Source organism: Callithrix jacchus, chromosome 9, assembly GCF_049354715.1.
Source record: "Callithrix jacchus isolate 240 chromosome 9, calJac240_pri, whole genome shotgun sequence".
NCBI lineage: Eukaryota > Metazoa > Chordata > Mammalia > Primates > Cebidae > Callithrix > Callithrix jacchus.
The window spans coordinates 35068313-35090644 of record NC_133510.1 but is presented as its reverse complement, the minus strand read 5'-3'; positions in this window follow the sequence as shown (position 1 = coordinate 35090644).

Here is a 22332-nt window from a genome sequence, read left to right as displayed (position 1 = left end):
TGTTCTCTGTATTTCCTGGACTTGAATATTGGCCTGCCTTGCTAGGTTGGGGAAGTTTTCCTGGATAATATCCTGAAGAGTATTTTTCAGCTTGGATTCATCCTCTTCGTCACATTCAGGTACATCTATCAAACGTAGATTAGGTCTTTTCACGTAGTCCCATATTTCTTGGAGACTTTGTTCATTCCTTTTTATGCTTTTTTCTCTAATCTTGCCTTCTCATTTTATTTCATTGAGTTGATCCTCCACCTCTGATATCCTTTCTTCTGCTTGGTCAATTCAGCTGTTGAAACTTGTGCATGCTTTGCAAAGTTCTTGAGTTGTGCTTTTCAGCTCCATCAGTTCACTTATATTCCTTTCTAAGTTGTCCATTCTTGTTAGCATTTTGTCAAATCTTTTTTCAAGGTTCTTTGTTTCTTTGCATTGAGTTAAACCATGTTTTTTTTCCTCGCAGAAGTTTCTCATTACCCACCTTTTAAAGTCTGATTCTGTCACTTCATCACACTCATTCTCCATCCAGCCTTGTTCCCTTGCCGGTGAAGAGTTGTGATCCCTTGTAAGAGGAGAGGTGTTCTTGTTTCGGGTGTTTTCATCCTTTTTGCACTGGTTTCTTTCCATCTTTGTGGATTTATCCACCTGTTGTCTTTGTAGTTGCTGATTTTCAGATTGGGTCTCTGAGTGGAGGTCAGTTGATGATGAAGTTATTTCTGTTTCTTATTTTTCCTTCTAACAGTCTGGCCCCTCTGCTGTAGGACTGTTGAGGTCCACTCCAGGCTCTGCTTGTCTGGGGATCACCTGCAGCAGCTGCAGAACAGTAAGGGTTGTTACCAGTTTCTTCTTCTGCTATCTTTGTCCCAGAATGATGCCCACCAAATATCAGTCTGATCAGTCCTTTGTGAGGTGACTCTTTGGATATACAGGTGTCAGGGAGCTGCTTGAGGAGACAGTCTGTCCTTTATAGGAGCTCATGTGCTGAGCTGTGAGCTCTGTTGTTCAGAGCTGCTGGGCAGGTACACTTAAGTCTGCTGCAGCAGGTCTCATAAACCCCTTTTTTCCCCCAGGTACTCTGTCCTGGGGAGTCAGGGCTTTATTTATGGGTTTCCATTGTGCTGCTGCCTTTTTTTTCAGGGCTGCCCTGTCCAGCGAGGAGGCAACCTAGTCATTGTTTGCCTGCAGAGGCTTTGCTGAGCTACTGTGGGCTCCACCCTGCTGCTGTGTGAACTTCCCTGCAGTACTATTTATATGGGTGTCGTTAGAACTGCCTCGGCAATGGTAGCCTGCCTCTGTAATGGTGGACTCTCTCTGTAGTGGTGGGTTGCCTTGGCAATGGCTGCCTCAGCAATTGTGGACTACCTCCGTAGGTGTGGAGTGCCTCAGTAATGGCAGATGCCCCTCCCTCACAGAGCTGGACCGTCCTGGGTTCAGCTGTGCTTGCCGTGAAACTCTCAACCCAGAACGTTTCCAATTGCTGTTTTTTTGGGGGGGGGGGTTGGGATCCACTGAGCCTGACCACCTGGCTTCCTGCTTCAGAGCCCTTTTTTTTTTAAGTTGAAAGGCTGACTCTCTCCCAGGTGTTCCAGTTGCCTGCTGAAAAGGCACCAGGATCTGTGTGATTTCCTGTGCAGCGACCCACTGTGCTGGCTGAAACAATGGCTCTGCCCGGGAATCTCCTGGCCTGGCTCCCTGTTTCTGTCCCCTATGTAATCAGATAAATGGGTGACTCTGCCTTCCCGGAGCTCCAATTGCCAGCTTAAAAGGGCAACCAGACCAGTGTATTTTGTACGGAGAACCACTGCGCCAGGGCACAATAGCTGCACTGGCCAAAATATCTGTGCTGGTGACCCGTTGGGCTCCTCTGCCTGGGAATCTCCTGGTCTGTGGGCAATAAAGATCCTTCTGGAAATGTGGCGTCCACTCACCTCTGTGCTTTCACTGGGAGCTGCAGTCCTGAGCTGCTCCTAAACCACCATCTTGGATCTTCCCCCCTATCTATTTTTTTTCTAGATTTTCTAATTTATGTGCATAAAGGTGTTTATAATATTCTTTAATGGTTGTTTGTATTTCTATGGGGTCCGTGGTGATATCCCTTTCATTTCTGATTGTGTTATTTTATTCTTATCTCTTTTTTTTATTAGTCTAGCTAGCAGTCTATTTTATTAGTTTTTGCAAATAACCAGCTCCTGGATTCATTGATTTTTTGAAGGGTTTTTTTGTGTCTCCATCTCCTTCAGTTCAGCTCTGATCTTGGTTATTTCTTGTGTTCTGTTAGCTTTGGGATTTGTTTGCTCTTGATACTCTCATTCTTTTGATTGTAATTGTTGGGTTATTTATTTGAGAGCTTTATAGCTTTTTGATGTGGGCATTTAGCACTATAAATTTCCCTCTTTATACTGTTTTAGCTGCATCCCAGAGGCTCTGGTACATTATCTCTTTGTTCTGATTAGTTTCAAAGAACTTCTTGATGTCTCCCTTAATTTCATTATTTGCTCAAGAGTCATTCAGGAGCAGGTTGTTCAATTTCCATGTAGTTATGTAGTTTTATGTGAATTTCTTAATCTTGAGTTCTAATTTGATTGTGCTGTGGTCTCAGAGACTGTTACAATTTTATTTCTTTTGCATTTGTTGAGGAGTGTTTTACTTCTGATTATGTAATCAATTTTAGAGTGAGTGCCATGTGGCAATGAGAAGAATGTATGTTCTGTTGTTTTTTGTTAAAGCATTCTGTGGATATCTATTAGGTCTACTTGATCCAGATCTGAGTTCATAGAGTTCAGATCCTGAATATCTTTGTTAAATTTATATCTCAATGATTTGTCTAATGTTGTCAGTGGGGTGCTAAATTTTTCCACTATTAATGTGTGGGAGTATAAGTCTCTTTGTAGGTCTCTAAGAACTTGCTTTATGTAACTGGTGTTCCTGTATTGGGTGCATATATATTGGGGATAGTTAGTTCTCCTCGTAGAATTAAATCATTTACCATTATGTAATGTCCTCCTTTGTCTTTTTGGTCTTTGTTGGATTAAAGTCTGTTTTGTCAGAAACGATTAGGTTGGTGCAAAATTAACTGTGGTTTTTACCACTAAAAGTAACAGCCAAAACCACAATTACTTTTGCATCAATGTAATAGCATTGCAATTCCTACTTTTTTCCATTCTCCATTTGCTTGGTAAATTTCCTCTATTTATTTATTTTCAGCCTACCTGTGCCTTTGCACATGAAATGAGTTGTTGGCTATGGGTCTCGGCTGCTTATCCAGCTTGCCATTCTGTGTCTTTTAACTGGGGCATTAACCTCTTTACATTTAAGGTTAGTATTGTTATGTGTGAATTTGATCCTGTCATCATGATGCTGGCTGGTTATTTTGTAGACTTGTTTACGTGGTTACTTCATAGTGTCACTGGTCTGGTCTGTGTACTTTGGTGTGTTTTCTAGTGGCTGGTAATGGTTTTTTGTTTCCATATGAAGTGCTTCCTTCAGGGGGTCTTGCAAGGCAGGCCTGGTGGTGATGAATTACCTCAACATTTGCTTGTCTGAAAAGGATCTTATTTCTCCTTTGTGTAGGAAGCTTAGTTTGGCCAGTTATGAAATTTTGGGCTGAAAATTATTTATTTAAGACTGTTGAATACTGGCTTCAATCTATTCTGGCTTGTGAGGTCTACACTAAGAGATCCACTGCTAGTCTGATGGTTTCCCTGACTGTGCTCTCTGGCTGCCCTTAACATTTTTTTCTTTCATTTTGACCTTAGAGAATCTGATGATTATGTGTCTTGGGGTTGATCTTCTCCTGGAGTATCTTACTGGGGTTCTCTGCATTCCCTGAATTTGAATGTTGGCCTGTCTTGCTACATTGGGTAAGTTCTCCTGGATGATACCCTGAAGATGTTTTCCCCATCTCTTTCAGGTACCCCCAAATCAGTCATAGGCTCAGCTTCTTTATGTAATTTCATATTTCTTGGAGGTTTTTCTCATTTCTTTTCATTCTTTTTTCTCTATTCCTATATGCCTGTCTTCTTTCAGAAAGATAGTGTTCAAGCTCTGAGATTCTTTCCTCTGTTTATTCTGCTATTGATACTTGTGATGAATGCACTGTGTATTTCTAGTGTTGTGTTTTTAAGCTCCATCAAGTCAGTTACATTCCTCTAAACTGGCTATTCTGGCTATCAGCTCCTGTATCATTTTGTCTCAATTCGTAGCTTCTTTACATTGGGGTACTGAAAACTCTTTTAGCTCAGCAAATTTTATTATTACCCATCTTCTGAAGCCTGCTTCTGTTAATTCAGCCATCTCATCCTCAGCTGTGAGTTAATTCAGCCATCTCATCCTCATCCTGAGTTCTGTGGCCTTGCTAAAGAGGTGTTCCTGTTATTTGGAGGTGAAAAGGCACTCTGGATTTTAGAGTTTTCAGTGTTTTTGCATTGATTCTTTCTTATCTGTATGGGCTTATCTACCTTTGATCTTTGAGACTGCTGACTTTTGAATGGGGTTTTAGTGGGATCTTTTTGTTGATGTTGTTTTCTGTTTGTTTTTCTTTTAACAGTCAGGCCACTCTACCACAGGGCTGCAGCAGTTTGTTGGGATCCACTTTATGCACGAGTTGCCTTGGTTTTTCTTATACCTGGAGGTACATCAGTGAAGCCTGCAAAACAGCAAAGATGGCAGCCTTTTCTGGAAGCTCTGATCCAGTTGGGCAGTGACTTGTTGCCAACCCAAATGTGCCTATCAGAGATGGCTGGAGACCCCTGTTGGGAGGTCTCACCCAGTCAGGAGAAACAGGATCAGGTACCCACTAAAGAAGCAATCTGGCTGTTTTTCAGTAAAGTAGGTGTGCTGCATTGGGGTAACCTTCCTCATTTAGAATGTTTGGATTCTCCAATGCCAGCAGGCTGGAATAACTGAGCTGACTGAACTGCAGAGATGGCAGTCACCCCTCCCCTCAGGAGCTCCATCTCAGGGAGAGATCAGAGCTCTGCCCATATAACTCTGGCTAGAGCAACTGAAGCCACGGAAGGGAGGTTACGCCCAGTGAGGAGGAATGGATTGGGTTTCCACTTAAAGAAGGAGTCTGGCCATGATCTGGCGAAGCAGCTCTGCTGTGTTGAAGGGGACCCATCTGTGTCTGGATTGCTTGGATTCTCCAAAGCCAGAAAACTAGAATGGCTGAGTTGACCAAACCACAGAGATGGTGGTCACCCCTCTTCCTGGGACTCAGTCCAGTCTCAGGCAGACTCTTGCTGCCATTAACTGGCTGTAATTCAAAGTCAGTGGGTCTTAACTTATGAGGTGCAGTGGAAGTTGGGCCTGCAGAATGACTCTGCTTGGCTCCCTGGACTCAGCCCCCTTCCTAAAGATTTGTATGGATGGATCTCCTGCCTTGCCAGGGATCCCAGGGCAGGACTGTGTAAACTCCTGGATCACTGTATGTGCCTGAGTGGCTTCTCTGCCAAGACTCCACACAACTCTGTGATTCAAACCCAGGGCCCTTGTGACAGGGGTTCATAAGGGGATCTCCTGATCTGTGTGTTGTAAAGATCTGTGGGAGAAGCGTGATTTCTCAGGAGGGGTTGCACAACACTCAGCAATTCCCTTGGCTGGGGGTGTGGGGCTCCTTTGGCTCTGTGCTGCTCCCAGGTGGACCATCACCGTACTCTGGTTTTCTTCATTCTTTGTGGGTTGAGTTGTTTGCCTTGTCAGTCCCAATGTGAGAACCTCGATATTTCAGTTGAAGGTGCCGAATTCACTTGCCCCTTTCATTCCTCTCCATGGGTGCTACAGACTGCAGCTGCTTCTAATCTGCCATCTTGGCCCAATTCCTTGGCTTCATGGGTGTTCTGAAGTCTTAGATATGGATCTTCCAATACCAGCAGATCACAGATGATGGAGGCTGTGATAGAATCAACTCAGCCTCCTGGAGCAGAGAACACAGGGCAGTGAAGACCTAACCCCAAGCTCTGGTTCTATCATATTATTTTCAAAGAGTACATGTATACACGTATGTACAAAACACTAACAGATTATGCTTTAAGAGACAACCAGTGTTTATCTGTACAGTAGTCTCCCTTTATCCATAGTTTTACTTTCTGTGGTTTCAGTTACTTGTGGTCAATCATGGTTCAAAAATATTAAGATATTTTGAGAAAGAGAGGGAGAGAGTGTGAGGAACTTCCCCACCCCCTGCCAAGGGAAGTGGTGAGTGAGTGTGCAACCTCTCCTGAGAAAGCACGCTTCTACCACGGATCTTTACATGCATATGACTTTTGGTATAGTATCATTGTTCTATTTTATTACTAGTTATTACTGTCAATCTCTTACTGTTTCTAATTTATAAACTAAATTTCATCATAGGTATAAACATATAGGGAAAACATAGTATATATAGTGTTCAGTATTATCTGAGATTTCAGGCATCTATTAGGGGTGTTGAAACAATCCCCTTGCAGATAAGGGGATACTACTGTATAATTGGAACTGTAGATGAATTTAGTTTTATTTTTGTATAACTGTATTTTCTGTAATAGTATATTTTTTTATGATGAAAATATAAAAGTTATTATTTTGAGGAGGTGAGTTAACTTTTTCCCAAGGCCTCAATAAATACACTGACATTTATACAGCTTGACCAGAATTGAGTCACCTGGTCACTCATAAGTGTTAAGGATCATAGGGAGGTAAATATTTCTGCTCTAAATAAAATTGGGGTTTTGGTAGTAAATAAGAATGTATATTGGGCTAGCAAATGAGTGTCCACTGTAGTTGCCATGTATGCTGAATTTTGTATTTAATGATTGATTATTCAGCTCTAATTTGACTAAAAGAATGACCTATAAGTAGGTTTGTGTACCTAGTGGTTATATGTTAGTTTGTGCATAAAAGAGATCAGAGAACCATGATTTGGTGGGAAGGAATGCTGGGATTTAGACCTGGGTTCTAATCTTATCTTTAATATTCACATTTGTTACTCTAAAATGAGTGGAAATAATGACTATGAAGTGTCACCTACGTAGAAAGAGAGATAAATCAAGGGTTGTATTTGCCAAAAAAGTCATATGGTTTAGCCATTCATAGGGAGCTAATTTTAGTTCTCTCTCTATTGTATTAGGAATATCTGTGTTCTATGGAAATTAATTCTATTTATAGAGATATCTTACTGTTGAAAGTTCCTTGCTTTATTGACTCAATTTTGTCTTCTCTTTTTACCAAGCCTCTTACTAAGGTAGAAGTTCTTTTGAAATTTAAACACATTGCATGATAAATACCTTTTCAATTTGCAGTATTAGATTTAAGAGTTATTGTTAAGGTTATTATTACTTTCAATTTAATTTATGTTTGTTTCAAGAGAAAAATAATTCTTGAAATGTTTCCATTGAAGTAATATTTCTTTTAAATGCTTTTTGCTAGTGTGATTCCCACAAAATACCTGCCCTTATAAATTAACTTTGATATTACCTAATTAATGAATATGAATGTGTCCAGTTTTTCCATTTCCTTTCAGGGTAAGCACATCTGGTACTCAGAAGCAATGCTACAATCTCACACAAAGAGGGTTAATTGATAAAGCTTGTTGAATATCCCATGTGCCAAAGAAAGCAACTTGGCTTCCTCTGAATAGTCTATTTCATGCCCCAAATACTGTGTGAGTGTCTAAAACTGCACATGTCTTTCTGATAGTTTTTTGCTTCTCTGATACCCAGGCCAATATCAAAGGCATTCCTCTGTGTTCTTGGGGCACTAGTTGGGTCCCAGAGTATCTTCCAAGCCTGATGTTTTCATGGGACTCAAAGTCAATGGGCCCATCTGCTCCACTGGAAGTGACTTTGCCATCTGGCTTTAGGAAATTGGGTCATGGCTTACTGGTTCAAAGTGAATTGGTAGTAAATCTTTCTTGCAGCACAAAACACAATTATGAAAAGATTGCCTTTGAAAGGTAAAAAGACACATCTTTGGAGTGATCCTCAGCTCATTTTACCCACATATGCTGACCAGGAAATCATCAGTCTAATACCATTTATGGAATGCCAGATGTTTTATATTCATTATCTTGGCTGCTCACAAGAACCACATGTAAGTTTTATTTCTCCCACCTAATAGATGTGTCCCTAGGCTAAGAGAGATTAAATGAGAGGCCAAGATGTGCAGCCCGGCAGAAGTGCATCTTGGAATCAAATCTGCGTCAGTACATGGCCTCTGCCTACACCTGCTTTCCAAGACCTAATCCCAGCTGCCGTGTCACTCTTCTTCCTTCTGTGCCATTCTCTTATACTGCGCTCTAAAGAAATCAATGGCTTTTCATAAATTGGAATATACTATTTGTAACGTTTTCTCTTGAAATAATAAACAAGCTTTGAATTTAAACGCAACAAAACAGTACTTGCTCTTTAACATTTTCCAAAGCCAAGAAGGCAGAATCCTTGAACTCCTTTCCTAACTTTTCTATTATAACGTGTCTATCCTTCTGACTTTCATTCTTTTCAGTTGCAAAGATTTGTTGTCTTACTTGGAAACAAAATGTTTGAAGCCAGCCCATCAGTACTCTTTTGGTCAGAAGGGAAATGTAAGAAGTATGTAAATGTGACTAAAACGGAAAAAAATGATTCTCTAGTTCAAATTGTTTGATGGTCTCACATGATAAGCCTCAGTCAGAAAAGAAAGGAGTCTACGGCCAGGTGTGCTCTTCCAGGAGAGAATAAAGGCTTCCAGAAGGGAACTCCTCTTCTGTTTAACATCACAATCTATAAGCATTTTATAGGCTGCAAGCTTCATGTACATTGAAACTTAACCTTCTCATCTTTATTGTTGGTTGAATCAGACCTACTTGAAGTATAACAGCAAGAATATTTATTTACAATTTTCAGTATTAATTATCCAGTTGAAAGTACCAAGTTAATGATTTAGAACTCCTACAATATTGTTTTGTGTTTGTTTTGTTTGTGCTTGTGTTTTTTGTTTTGCTTTGTTTTGTTTGAGACAGAGTCTCACTCCGTCGCTTAGGCTGGAGTGCGGTGATGTGACAGCTCACTGCATCCTCCACCTCCAGATGTCAAGTGAATCTTATGCCTCAGCCTCCTGAGTAGCTGGGACTACAGGTAGCATGTGCCAGTATGGCTAATTTTTGTATTTTTAGTAGAGAAGAGGTTTCACTATGTTGGCCAGGCTGGTCTCGAACACCTGACCTCAGGTGATCTGCCTGCCTCAGCCTCCCAAAGTGCTGGAATTACAGATGTGAGCCACCACTCCCGGTTGTGAACTCCTAAAATATTTTTGAGAAGTCATTTTCTGTAGTATGCTGTGTATAATATAAAAACAAACAAACAAAAACCATTTTTTCTATGTGGTCTCTAGAACAAAAAGCTTTCTATCTTTTTTCAAGTAATTCTAACTTTAAGATGTAGAAATTACTTTTGCTTTCAGAGTGATTAAGACACTAATTTTTAGAAAATATAAATATCCATAGACTATATATAGATACATAGACATAGATATTATACTATGTGTATATGTGTATATATATATATGTGGATATTATACTATGTGGTGATATATATATGTGTGTGTATTTATATATATGTGGATATATATCTCCACAGAGTGTAATGGCATTAATTGAAGCAATAAACAGGGTGTACTAGTTTCATGTATTTATTTTCTTTTTACTAGCAAATCCCTAGTTTTTAAAATGAGCAGACTTCTAAGATTAGAATCTGAAGAATTTCATTTTTTTATGAAACTTTTTCATAACACATTCACTGAAATCTCTATGTCACTTGATCTGCTGAAGTAGTCTTAAATTCTGCTGATCCCAGTCGGGGTGCAGAAGGAACATTAGCTGAGGTGCAAATCTCTCTCTGCAATGTATCCAGGAATCAGGATTCACAGAGGGAAAAATCCAATAAACCTGAACTAGCTACTGATAGATTCTTAGACAGGAGCAGGTTAGAGGTTAAATCTGGAAGATGATGTTGGGGTTTAGAGACTGATACCCAAAATATGGTACTTTGACATGCAAAACTGAAGAAGCCTCAAGGTCTCTCTGTCCCCCAACTCCTGTCTCTCCCAACATGCAAAATAAAAATGTTCTCTGAAGTTCCCTTATCTCGCAAAAGCTCAGACCCACCAAAGAAGAAAGCAGTTACCTCTGGTCCCTCCCTGAGTTTTCATTAACTGAACTCCTTTGGCTGGATGAAAGTCTCAACACACCCACACACACTTGCAAACTACTGCTCTGCAGGCCCAACAGACTTTTTCCAAGTCACTGTATGTAAGTCTATTGAATTTCCCTAAAAATCCTTTCCTACCTGCCTAAAATCATCTGCATTTCCCCATCTCCCTTTCTTCTAAGAAGAAGGGTGTGTAAATATCTGTACCTCATTGTGTGGTGGGGCAATCACTCTGGCATTTTCACCCTATGCACATTAATAAATCTCTGTGCCTTTTCTCTTATTAATCTGCCTTTTGTCTGCTGATTTTCAGCAAAACTTCAGAGGGCAAAGAAGAGATTTTCCCATAGCCCTTACAGTGTTATAGAGATTGCACTTTGGTATAGAGCTGGGGACTGTAGAGAGAATATGCATGGGATTCTATATGGTCACAGTTTGTGGGTTGAGAAAACAAACAAACAAAAAAATGTGTTAAGGCGATTCTAACAATAGGCGATTCTTATAGTCTAGCTTTGTCTTGTCTTCTTTGGCTATAGCTTCCCTAGGTGATATTTTCAATAATTGTGGATTAGTGCAATATCTTTATTCTGGTCACTACTAAATTTACATTTCATGTCCAGATCTCCCTTCTGGGAAGCACTCTAAAAACCTTCTGCCTACATAGTATTTTCACTAGGGTGTCTCAAAGGCACAGTCTCCAAAACAGATATCTTTCATTTTCTACCAATTCATCTTTCTGCAGCATTCTTCATCTCAGTAAGTGACAATGCCACTCTCCTGTCAATTGCTCATGATCAAAATGTCTTCCCTTTTCTTCCTTCACCTAACTCCCATTGATTTGACTTTCAAAAGATTTTTGGATCTACTCATTTCTCTGAAAGTCCCTTGTCATCACAAAGTAAAAAATACCAACACCTATTTCCTAGATCTGGTGTACACTTAATAACTCACTTTTTAAAACTTTCTTTCCTGTCCTCTTACAATACATTGATTGCCAGCAATGACTAAACTGAAAATGTAAGTTGCATCATTTCATTCGATTGCTTAAAGCTTCCCAATGTTAACTAACTGAACTTGGAATAAAATCCTAAGTCTTCCCAGTGGCTTAAAGACCCTGCATTATTCAGGCTTAGCTTCATCTTTCTCTGTTCCCACCGCAGCACACTCCCACCACAGCTCTCTAATATATCTAGGTACTGAGTGTTCCAGCTCTATCCTATCTGACTGCTTTTGCAGACGCTATCTCCTCTGTCTAAAATGCACTCATCCCAGTTTTTTCCATGATTAGCTCATTATCTTCCTTTAGGTTTCAACTGCAGTGCTACATCATCATGAGGCCTTCCATGACCACTGACCCTTGCTCTCTTCAAAACTATTTTTACAGTTTGCAACTGCTTATTTATCTATTTTTTTTTTTTTTGTCTGTCAGTCACCCTCACTACAATGCAAGCTGCCTGTTTCCTTTGTTTACTACATTATCCCAGCCATTTGTTAAAGTAATGAGTTGACAAATAGTCAAGGAGCCTATTTTTGTTCACACAAGGAAGCAATTTGAGAAGATGGACCAGAAGAAGCCTCTCTGGTCAGCGGGAGTTTCCAAGGAGTTTTGGGTTCACAATCAAGATTCCCAGTCAGCCCTGCCTATGTCAAAGCAGTTTATTAACATCCCTTGTATTATGAATCTTACTGTATTTCCACCTCCTAGTTGTTAACGTAGAGGAACCATTGAACATTTCAAGATCTAAAGTGATCAGAGAAGCCTTATGCCAGATGGAGCAATTTCTCTTGGGTTCTCAAGAAACTGCTTAATTCTTAGTTTTACTGGGGCTTAAAAGTGGGACCTCAAGAGACAGTCTGGTGGTATAAAGGGCTGCCACCAGATGGCAGTGAAGAGTTGTATCTTCTAGCATGGCTACTTTCAAATCTTGCCCCTATTTAGTTATTAAAATATGATTGTTTTTCAAATATACTTGCATCATCAGTGATTTTCCCATTTGGCTTCTCTTTCTGTTTATTTCAAACACTTCCAATTCATAGATTCAATGGAAAAATTCTACTAAATAAAAGGATATCTTCAGAAAAGAAAAAAAATTGTATGATTTTTTTGAATTAAAAATGATAGGATCGGGCTTTGTGGCTCATGCCTGTAATCTCAGCACTTTGGGAGGTGGAGATGGGGGCATCGCTTGAGGCCAAGAATTAAGAACAGCTTGGACAACATGACAAGACAAACTTCTCTATAAAAAATAAAATAGGCCGGGCGCGGTGGCTCGCCCCTGTAATCCCAGCACTTTGGGAGGTCGAGGTGGGCAGATCATGAGGTCAAGAGATTGAGACCATCATAGCCAACATGGTGAAACCCCATCTGTACTAAAAATACAAAAATTAGCGGGGCGTGGTGGCACGCAACTGTAATCCCAGCTACTCGGGAGGCTGAGGCAGGAGAATTACTTGAACCCAGGAGGCAGAGGTTGCAGTAAGCTGAGCTCTCGCCACTGCACTCAGCCTGGCACCTGGCAATGGAGTGAGACTCTATCTCAAAAATAAATAAATAAATAGCCAGACATGGTGGCGTGAATCTTTGGTCCCAGCTACCTAAGAGGCTGAGATGGGAGGATCGCTTGAACCCAGGAGTTCGAGCTGCAGTATAGAGCAAGAACCTGTCTCAAAAAACAAAAGAGGGGGTTTCTTTCCTAAAATAATATTTAACTTTAACTTAGAACCTTAAAATCAACATAGAATGTACGTAAGTTGGGTTTTGATAGAAACATTTTATATTTGAAAATGAATTAATTCACTTGACACCAATTTGGCTCAAAAAATAAGAAATATAAGAAAAGGCATGAGCTGCTGTATCAGGTGCTCTCAATAGTAATGCACTAACAGCTGTGTAGTTTTATTAATCATTGTAATTATTTTGCTATCCTGTTGGAATTGAACAACTTGGGCTGGCATAAAGGATGTTAACATTCTAAATTTGAATTAGTGTCACTAACTGACTACAATCACTTCCCCCTCCATTATCTACTCTAGTCATGATAAACTCCCCATTTCCCAAACACTTCAATCACATCAGTGCCTTTGCTCGTGCCAACCCCAGGTCTACGAGTAATCCAGCAGCTCTTTTTAGTTGAAACATTTCTATTTTTTTTTCAAGATCCATCGCAAATGTAACTCCTTCTGAAAGCTTTTCTGCCTTTCATTCTCCTTCACACAGAAAGACACTCTTGTTTTAGTTTCTATATGTCACTTCATGCAATCATTCATCTAGTAAGTAACTATTCATTAATTCCATGATATCTAATGTGCTGAGTAACAATCACATCACTGCTATCACAGAATATAGAAGGGTAAGGAGAAATTAAATGAAGAGTTAATTGTACGTTGGATGCTATAAAGATCTACAGAACACGTCTTTTACATGTGACAGAGGATTTCCTGGATACTAAAACTGAGATCTAAAGAATGAATAGAAACCATCTAGACAAAGAGAGGGGAGGCAAAAATTCTAAGCAGAGAAAAGAGCATGTGTAAAACTCCTCAGTTAGAAGATGGTATCTATCAGTTCAAGGAATCACTAGCGCAGCGTGCTGGAGCAGAGACAGTAAGGGGAAGGACACTCAAATGAGGCGGAGAGTTAGAAAGGAGATGGATAGTTCAGACTCTTAAAAGCCTTAGTAAGGATACTGGACTGTACCCAACAGTAGGAAGAAATAAGCAGCAGCTTTTAAGAAGAGTAATAAAATAATCAGATGTGGTTTTGATCCATTACTCTAACTACAATCTAGAGAATAAATTGGGGAAGAGCACAGGTAGGTCTGAGAAAGTGTAGGGAGGTTATCGGAATAGTCTAGGCAAGTGCTTTTCATAGATAGGACTAGGGCCGTAACCATGGGGATGGAGAGAAGTAGAATAATTTGAGAGTTATTAAAGAGGCAAAATTAACTGGGCATATTGGCTCAGGCCTGTAATCCCAGCACTTTGGGAGGCCGAGACAGGTGGACCACGAGCAGGAGTTGGAGACCGTCTTGGCCAACATGATAAAACTCTGTCTCTACTCAAATACAAAATATTAGCTGGGCGTGGTGGCATGCACCTGTAGTCCCAGCTTCTCAGGAGGCTGAGGCACCCCTGCCTGTAACTGTAACTCGGTAGGCAGAGGTTGCAGTGAGCCAAGATTGTGCCACTCCACTCCAGCCTGGGCTACATCTCATTAAAAAAAAAGCCAAAATTGATAAACTTGGTGATTCGTTGTGGGAAATAAAGGAGAAGAAGGAATCGAGTGAACTCTAAGGTTTCTAGAATGAGCCACACTATATAGATGGTTGTGCTGTTTCCAGGGGTGATTTGAGTATATATTACTGATTAATATTTAGAGTACATAGATCCTTTAATTAATGGTTAGAGTACATAAATCCTTTGTTTAATGTGGTCTAGAAATATATAGTAAGAATAAATAAGATATTTTAAATCTAGGATATCAAACTTAGAAAATTTATGTTTAAAATAATTTGTGAGATTCTACAGACATATACGTTGTAAAAAATACAAATGTCAAGATAATGAAGAGAATGAAGAGACATATCAGACTAGGACACCTTCAGTAATAATCGTTCCTACTGCTATCAAACTCTGTCTACAGTTGCTGCTTAAAGGAAGCTTTTGCTCTTTCCTCTCTGTTTTTCTGATCCTAGTAAGATTCACACTCTCCTGTATTTTGCATATGTAACGCTTTAGAAATTAAAAATAGAATCTCCAAGCTGCAGAAATTCTAATTGAACATTTTAATAACTTCTTTTCTTTGGATTAATCAACTTTCTAAAGCATGAGCTATTTTTAACATCAGTTACACTTCTACCTTTGTGCCCAATTCTAATTCTCTTCACACACAGAGGATCTCTTTACAGCACTCTCTTTGAAATCAATCAGCGCTTTCAGGAGTTATGCAGTGGAGGATGAGAATTGGGTCATGGTGGACATTCTCCTTCACATAAGGCTGAATTCTTTCACTTCCAGGTGCAAAGACAGGGTTAGATAATTACCGGTTAAAGGGCAAAAAGACCATTAGAGTAAACCAAAAACAAACAAACAAACCAAAAAAAAAAAAAAAAAAAAAAAAACCCTCGGTACTGCTACTTCATATCGGTCACATTGTTATTCTGTTTCCAGAATTTTAACGTTACCAGGAAACAAATCACATTGAATAAATTTACTGTTAAAAAATTTTTCCTGGTCTGAAAAATGGGAAGCAGTATCTAATGCAGCCTCCTCACACCCAACTTAACACTTTAGATTCCTGGGAATATCCTGAAAAGACCAGCAAACAATCTACTGCCTGACAGATGAAATTCCTACTTGCAGGAATTTTAGAAATTTCTATTCATTGTATGTTTGATGGAATTTGGAGTAAGGTAACAATAGTGATTGCCCTCCCACTTCCTTTTTAAGAAAAAGAGAGTAAACACGCTACGTGAAAGAAGGTTGTGAGATCTTTGATCCTTCCCCCACTGCCAATCTGTTCATTGGAGTTTCAGGTCCTGTATTGCATTAGTCCATTTGTGTTGCTATAAAGGAATATCTGAGACTGGGTAATTTATAGGAGAAAACGGTTATTCAGCTCATGATTCTGAGTGGCTGGAAGACTGTTCATCTGGTGAGGGCCTCAGGCTGCTTTCACTCATGGTGGAGGGGGAAGAAGGTCTGGCAGGTGAGGAAATCATGGAGGTACCAGGCTCTTCCTAACAACCAGCTCTCTTGGGAACTGTAAGAGTGGGAACTCACTCACCCCCCTCTCCCGACATCCAGGGAGGGCATTTATCTCTTCACAAGGGATCCACCCCCATGACCCAAACACCTCCCATTAAGCCCCACCTTCAACATTGGCTCAAATTTCAACATGAGATTTGGAGGAGACAAGCATCCAAACTAAAACGTCTATCAACCACAAAAGAAGAAAATCAAGTCTTTGCTTCATTCGTGTTGATTTTGAAGTTGTCAGAAGGCTATTCTTTTAGCCTTTCTCCCTACTCCCATTATTCAAATAAAGTGAGGTAGATGGGATCAGGGTAGACCAGAGCACTAAATATTTCAGGGGAAGGGCTAAGTGTGGTGACTCACAGCTCTAATCTCAGCACTTTGGGAGGCGCATGTGGACAGATCCCTTGAGCTCAGGAGTTTGAGAATAGCCTGGGCAATATGGTGAAACCCCATCTCTACAGAAAATTAGCGGGCATCATGGAACATGCCTGCAGTTCCCAGCTACTTGAGAGGCTGAGTGGGAAGCTCATCTGAGCCCTGGAAGCAGAGGTTGCAGTAAGCCTATATTGCACCATTGCACTCCAACCTGGGTGACAGAGTGAAGCCCTGTCTCAAAAAAGAAAAAAATAATCAAGTGGAAATTTTAAGTGTATATACTTCATAGTTCATATGTTCATCTTGTTAGGAAACCAGGTAGGATATGCAGAATATTTCCCATCCCATAAAAAGAGACTATGAGAGGAATATTTGGAGAGAGCGATGAAAGCTTGATCTCATCTAGTTTTTCACACGGATACAATTTCGTGTTCATCCATTACTTCTCTAGCTATAGAAGCCACTGAGGCCACTAATGCAGCCTTTCAGGCTGAGTACGGTGGCTCACAACTATAATTCCAGCACTTTGGAAGGCCAAGGCAGGCAGATGACCTGAAGTCAGGAATTCGAGACCAGCCTGGTCAACATGGTGAAACCCCTTCTCTACCAAAAATACAAAAATTAGCCAGGCATAGTGGCATAAGCCTGTCATCCCATCTACTTGGGAGGCTGAGGCAGGAGAATTGCTTGAACCTGGTAGGTGGAGGTTGCAGTGAACTGAGTTCATGCCACTGCATTCTAGCTTGGGCAATGGAGTGAGACTCTGTTGCCAAAATACAAACAAAAAAATGGTCTCTGAAAAGAGAGGGCAGTACACTTCCAGAGGAAAGAATTCCAAATGAATTCTTAAGAAAAAACATATCAGAAAGAATGACTTCCACTACAAGAGAAAGAAAAACTATTTCGATTTTCCAAAGCAAATAAATTAATATAAAGATAGAAGTTTTGACTATCCTGAGAAAAAGCTTAAAGCAAGAAAATGTAATGTTGGACTGGAAAGTCAGTAGAGGAAGAGTCATTTTCTGATTCTGTCCTGTATACACATCATCTCCTTTGGTAGCACAGAAAACAGACAATAAAAATTCTTTATGGCCTAGGGGAAAGAGTTGAAGATTGAAAGAGGAGAGTAAGAATGTTCCCATGTGGACGGGGAGTGGCATCCTGCCTTTGTCTCTCCAAAATTTAGGTTGTGCTTATTAGATATCTGCAAATAGATTTGAGAATTGAAGAGCAGGAGTGCCCTACTTCTTATCTGGATTGTTGAGAAGGAAAACTTATGAAGAATATCGCAATCATAATGCAGGAAACATGCATCCAAGTGCAGTTGTAGTCAGAGAGAGAGAGAGAGAGAGACACTCTCACCCCCATCTCTTACCATTGTAAGGTATCAGATTTACCACTGGTGAATCCATGTGGGTCTGTAGTCATCTCAGTTCTTGCAACCTCAGAAGAAAGAATTCAACAAAGGGGAATAAAGCAGAAAAATAGACCAAGGCAAGTTTCAGGGCAGGAGTGGAAGTGTATTTAAAAGGCTTTAGAACTGAAAAGAGCGGAAAGAAAAGTATACTTGGAAGAAACCCAATCGGGCACCAAGGTCAACCTTGATCTTAGGACTTTGTAGGCTGGACCCTTTCCCAGGATTCTTCCCTTAGGGTAAGCTGCCTGCATGCTCATTGTCCCCTTGCCCTCAGGAAGTGAGCATGTACAGTGTATTTAGGAAATTGTATTCATGCCTGTCCGAGGCTTTCTTCCTTTTTCTGGTAGAGTGCCCCAGGAAAGTCATACTCTGCCATTTTGTCTCTTAATGTGCATGCCTAGAAAGCTGCTTCTTCCTGTCATCGGCATTCAGTTATGACTTCAGTGCAATAGGTGTGGACCATCAGGAAATAGCCTCTTCATAGCACCGGCTGCCAATTTATCACTTTATTAAAATAGACTTTAAGTTCTGGGGTACATGTGCAGAATGTGCAGGTTTGTTATAAAGGTATACACATGCCATGGTGGTTTGCTGCACCTATCAACCCGTCATCTACATTAGGTATTTCTTCTAGTGCTATCCCTCCCTTAGCCCCCCCCACCCCCAACAGGTCCCTGTGTGTGATGTTCCCCTCCCTGTGTCAATGTGTTCTCAGTGTTCAACTCCCACTGATTAGTGAGAACATGCAGTGTTTGGTTTTCTGTTCTTGTGTTACTTTGCAGAGAATGATGGTTTCCAGCTTCATCCATGTCTCTGCAAAGGACATGAACTCATCCTTTTTATGGCTGCATAGTATTCCATGGTGTATATGTGCACATTTTCTTTATCAAGTCTATCATTGATGGGCATTTGGGTTGGTTCCAAGACTTTGCTATTGTGAACAGTGCTGCAGTAAACATACATGTGCATGTGTCTTTATAGTAGAATGATTTATAAATCTTTTGGGGGCAAGGTGATAATTACTGAACCATCACCTGATATTTCTAGTGGGTGGGAAAGCCCTCTCCTGCCCCACTCATGCCTATCTAATTACCAGTAACATATCTCCCTGCTGTCATGAGCCAAGAGCAGTGTGGATGAGCATCTAAATGATGTCCATGTTCCCTTGAAATTGATGCACAGAAAGGCTGAGAAAGTACAGGTGACACTGGGGTTGGGGAGGAATCTTAATTTTTTCCTCAACCCTCATAAATTCTTAGTTGGCCTGGACCTGTGTAACTAAAGACAAATTAACAAGAGAAAAGCAGAAATTTGTTTACAGGCATGTTTCATGTGTACAAGGAGATACCCAGGGAATGAGTAATTCTCAGAGGGAGATTTGATTTCCAGCTTCTATAGTATCTTTGGTAAAGAAAGGCACATTTTTAGGGAAATGACAAGACAAAAGTAAAGGATTTTGAGTCTTTAGAAATAGCAACTTGTGGGAAGAGAAATAAATGACAGATAAATATTGGTGAGTATAGCTTGTTCATGTAGACTCTTACAGTGCCATCTCCAGGCCAATACAGGTCTAAAGTTTTCTTTAGTGGTTGACCTTTGTCTGCCTGGTAGAAGAGTGGATGGAATATCTTTTGTCTTTGTAAATCTATTACCTACTTTTAGAAAAATAGAGAAAGGGAAGAGAGCTTTCCTATATCTGCTCTTTCTTAATTGCCTTCAGCTCAACAATCTGAATACAACTAAGAGAAAGCACATATTAATCTTATGTAAAAGAGGCATGTTTTGGGATGGCATAGTCTCATCTCCCACATTGGCTAGGCCCTGGAGCTGGGATGAGGAATATGTGGAGTGTATTTTCCTGGCAATTGAGAGCAAGGCAGTACCATGGGCTGTAAGTGCACTAGATGGTAGAGAAGATGGATGTTGATAATTCAAGGCCAAGATGGATTATATATCTTGCTGAAGGCCAAGTAGGACAGAATGTGGCCATGGATAGTTATCAACTTTCCCTTGTGGCCCTAATCATATGTAAGCACTTTCTCACTTAGGGAGAAGAGAGAAGAAAGAGGAGCAAATACTCTTGAATTAAATGAATTAAATTCTGTTTTAGATTCAGTGAAGATTATTTAATATGTACTGGCAAGACTAAGAGCTCTGTCTTCAGTAATAGCAAAATGGAGGTTTGGAGAGATTACATTTAGTTCAGTTAATGAGATATAGAAAGGAAGTTCAATTTTTGCACAACTGAGTGCAGCACAAGCTTCCCACTACCACCAACAAAGGAGACTAAATGACTTTATAAGTACCTGATTCCCTTTAAATATTTAATTCTTTTATGCTTGAGATAGTTAAAGTGGTTCTTATTTCCTACATCTGAAACCTGAATAACAGATATGTAGCACCATGTGCAGGGAGTGATTGCAGCCAATGGACCCTTCTAGATGGAAATCTGGGATTGGTTATTTAATCAAGTTTGTGTTTAATGCAGTAAGGACCAGTTACCACTGGAAAATGGGATATTGGTAACACATGACATGTCATGATAAAGTAGTTCTTGAATTATCACTTTTGTTCTAGAATGAAGCATTTGCAGAAGGCAAGCCTTGGTGGATAAAGTGGCCATTGCAATAGTATATATGTATAATAGTATATATGCAATGTGTATACTAAAAATCACATAGTATGTATTTTAAAAGAGAAAATTTTATGGAATATGAATTACATACAAAGAAAGTATTGTTCAAGAAAAAAGCTCCTGGAAAGTTACTGAGAAATATAATTTTTGCATTATCAACTCAGTTCATGGCTAGATGTCATAAGCGCTTCTTTATGAAGTGATTATACAGTTTGGAAGGTTACTAAATGATAAAATTACAGGATATGAAAAATTACTTTATCATACAGTGGTTTCTGGAAGGCATTTATTCAATATAAATGCATTTTAATGGATAGTGAGTACCTGGAAAAGACAAAAATTTGTTGCTCATGATATGCAAAGGTAAAAACACAAGTAAAGAAAAGTTAAAAAGGAGAAATGAATGATTTTGGGAAGTGAATATAAGACCTCCATGAATGGGCACTCCAGAGCATGATGACTAAGGAGGAGAATGTACATTAGGTTTTGTGACATCCTATTTTCTCCTCCTTTCCTCCTTTCTTTTTGAGACAGAGTCTCACTGTGTCACCCAGGTTGGAGTGCAGTGGCATGATCTCAGCTCACTCCAACCACCAACTCCCAGATCCAAGTGATTCTCCCACTGTAGCCTCCCAAATAGCAGGGATTACAGGCATATACCACCAGGCCCAGCTAATTTTTGAATTTTAGTAAAGACAGGGTTTCACCATGTTGGCCAGGCTGGTCCTTGAACTCCTGACCTCAAGTGGTCCACCCACCTTGGCCTCCCAAAGTGCTGGTATTACAGGCATGAGCCACAACACCCAGCAGGGCTTCTGTGTTTCTTTTTGGCTGTAATTGCTTCAACATGGAACATGACTTCATTTCCTTTCAGTTGCCACAAATACTACTCAAAACAAGTGTGTTGAGCTTTAAATTCCTTGTCAATTAGCTATTAATATAAGGAAGAAAACTTGTATCTTGTTGCCCCAGGATTAAAATTAGTAAAGAGAAGTTTTTACCAAATCATTGGAAGAGAAATTCTAATATTGTTGTAGTAGTTGCTATCTTATTACAGAGTAACTGAGTCACTAAATTGGAAACAAGTTCTTATGTATTAAAAAATCATCAGAGAGAGATCCAAGATGGCTGATCACTGACAGCTCAGGATTGTAGCTCCCAGTGAAAGCGCAGAGAATGAGAGGACGCCACACTTTCAGACGAATTTTTGTCACTCACGGACCAGAAGATTCCCAGTGGAGGAGCCCCGCGAGTCGCCAGCGCAACTCTTGTGGCCGGCGCAGCGGTTTTGCTGGTGCCTCGGTGTGGCAGCTCTTGGTGCAGAGTAGAGTAGACAGGACTGGTTTCCCTTCTGACCAACGTTTAGAGCTCCGGGAAGGCAGAGTCGCCTATTACGGATTTAAGAAGGAAAGCAGACTGGAGATTCCAGGGCAGAAGACCACCATCAGTCTTAATGCTTCTGTTTTAGCCAGCACAGTGGGTTGCTCAGATTCTGGTGCTGGGAGTCAATAAATTGGACATCCACTCAGAAACCTAATTAGAAAGGCAGTAATTGTAAAGACTACAGATGGATAAATTTATAACGAAGGGAAGAAACCAGCCTAAAAAGGCTGAGAATACCCAAAATCAGAATGCCTCTCCCTCTACAGGGGATTACAGTTCCTCATCAGCAACGGAGCACGCCTGATGGAGAAGGACGGTGTTCCATTAACAGAAGTAGGCTTCAGAAGGTGGATGATAAGAAACTTCTGGGAGTTAAAAAAACTTTGTTCTAACCTAATGTAAAGAAACTAAGAACTTTGAAAAAAGGTTTGATGAAATGCTAACAAGAATAGACAATATAGAGAGGAATGTAAATGAATTAATGAAGTTGAAAAACACAACACGAGAACTTAGCGAAATATGCACAAGTTTTAATAGCTGAATTGATCAAGCAGAAGAAAGGATATCAGAGGTCGAAGACCAACTTAATGAAATAAAATAAGAAGACAAGAATA